The following is a 2500-nucleotide window of genomic DNA, read 5'->3' on the forward strand; positions in this document are numbered from 1 at the left end:
TGAGCGAGGTCAACGGGACCGAGGGAAAGCCGCGGCAGGCTCGACTCCCCCGGTCTTCCAGCGTTCGAGTGCCGGCCACCGGTACCGGTCTTTGCCCTGCGCCCCGGGGAACCGCTTACCCCGGGGGAGGAGAAGGCCGAAGAAGACTAAGAGGCACCGCGCCTCACCCGTGCCATCCCCGGGTAACGGGGGCCGGGAAAAGCCGCTCAAGGCTCGACGCCCGCGGCCACTTGCCTTCGGCTGCCGGCCGCAGGGACCGGCCGCCCTTTTCTTCCCGCTTGCGCGGGCTCCAGCTTAGGGCTGGAGAAGTTCGGAAGGGCGAGGCGCCGCCACCTCGCCCGTACGAGTGCAGACCTTCCCAGCGAGCCCTCCTGCTACCAGGACTCGCGCCAGCAAAAAAGAGGACGAGGCGCCGCCGCCCCGCCTGCACCATCACCGGGCCCTCGGGGGCCGGGGCAAGCCGCGGCCGACTCGAGACCCCCCGGCTGTCTGCATTCGGCTGCCGGTGTTTCTGCCCGCTTCGCGGGCTCCAGCTTAAGGCCGGAGAAAAAGGACAAGGCGCCGCCACCTTGCCCGTCTCCATCACACGGCCCTCGGCAGCCGGCGGCAGCCCTGGTGGGCTGGGCACTCGCGGGCACCTCTGCCCCGGAACGGTGCCAGCACCCGCCTTTGCCATCATCGGGCCCCCCGGGGCCGAGGGAGGCTCGGCTCCCCCGGCCTTCCAGCGTTCGAGTGCCGGCGACCGCCACCGGCCGCCGGTCTTTGCCCTGCCCCGCGGGGAACCGCTTCTCCCGGGGGAAACGAGGACGAGGCGCCGCCGCCTCGCCTGCACGCCGCAGTCCCGTCACCGGGCCCGCCTGACACCACCAGCTGCCCGCGGAGGGCTCGCACCGGTGAAAACGGGACGCCGCCGCCCCGCCTGCGCCGTCAGTTGGGCCCTCGGGGGGCCGGGGGGGGGAAGCCGCGGCAGGCTCGGCACCCCCCGGCCGTCTGCGTTCGGCTGGCCGGGAGCCGGCCGCCGCTCTCTCCGCCCGCTTCGCGGGCTCCAGCTTAAGGCTGGCACAAAGGGACGAGGTGCCGCCAACCTCGGTCGTCCCACCAACCGGGCCCTCTGGAGCCGGGAGTAAGCCGCGGCAGGCTCGACGCCCCCCGGCCGTCTGCCTCCGGCAGTGACCTTCACCATCACTGGGCCCCGGCTGGGTGCGTTCGAGTCTTTGCCCTGCCCTGCGGGATCCGGCCTTATGCCTCGTGCCGGTCGGCAACGGCCGCCGGAGCCGGCCGCCGGCTCCGGCTCTCCGCAGCTCCCGACCCCTCGGACACGCTGGGCTGGCTTGTCGGGCAAGCGCTGGGAGATGGCCGGACCGAAGAGACTGGAAGCTGGGCCGGACCACCGAGGGAACCGCCACGACGGCCGCCGAGCACCCCACTTTGCTGGCAGAACCGCGGGCCTTGCAGCCGCTGACGAGCGCTGCTCTGGAGACGAGTCACGGCTCGCTCCTATAGTACGGACCGGCACGTCCCCGCCGCCGGCAAGCTCCAAGAGCGGCGCCTCTGCGCACCGGGGAGGCGCGCCAACCACGCCGACTTTTACGATGACGTAACTGGAGGCAGCGAAAAACAGCGACCCCTTCGGCAGCTCCGACGAAGCAGCGGGGACAACACGTCTACCCCTCGGCCCCGGCAAGGCGACCAAGTCCCGCCGGAGCCGGGTAGACTTGGCCGCCCTTATCGCCGGACGCTACGCAACCAACAACCCGCGGTCGCCGGGTACCGCAGGCGGCCCCACGGGCTCCGAAAAGGGGTAGACCTGACGGCCGCCGCCGAGCCCGGAGCCGGGTAGACATGACGGCCGCCGCCGGGCCCGGAGCCGGGTAGACCTGACGGCCGCCGCCTGGCCCGGAGCCGGGTAGACCTGACGGCCGCCGCCTGGCCCGGAGCCGGGTAGACCTGACGGCCGCCGCCGGCCCCGGAGCCGGGTAGACCTGACGGCCGCCGGCGGCCCCGGAGCCGGGTAGACCTGACGGCCGCCGGCGGCCCCGGAGCCGGGTAGACCTGACGGCCGCCGCCGGCCCCGGAGCCGGGTAGACCTGACGGCCGCCGCCGGCCCCGGAGCCGGGTAGACCTGACGGCCGCCGCCGGCCCCGGAGCCGCGTAGACCTGACGGCCGCCGCCGGCCCCGGAGCCGGGTAGACCTGACGGCCGCCGCCGGCCCCGGAGCCGGGTAGACCTGACGGCCGCCGCCGGCCCCGGAGCCGGGTAGACCTGACGGCCCCTCCGTGCTCCGGGTCCGGCTGGACCGGGCTGCCGCCGTCTCCCGTCCGGGGGGTGTGTGGGGAGGTGGGGAACCGGGGGGGTGATTCGAGATTTAAGCGGGTCTGATACAAGGGCCACCCTGTCCCCGTCTTCCTGCCCGCGGTGGGCGATGGGGAGTGGGGGCATGCGTGCGTGTGCGTGCGTGTGGGCGTAATTCCCCCACCCCCCGCCCGTTTCTGGGATTTAA

The sequence above is a fragment of the Calonectris borealis genome, unplaced genomic scaffold (genome assembly GCF_964195595.1).
Source record: "Calonectris borealis unplaced genomic scaffold, bCalBor7.hap1.2 HAP1_SCAFFOLD_115, whole genome shotgun sequence".
In the NCBI taxonomy this organism is placed as follows: domain Eukaryota; kingdom Metazoa; phylum Chordata; class Aves; order Procellariiformes; family Procellariidae; genus Calonectris; species Calonectris borealis.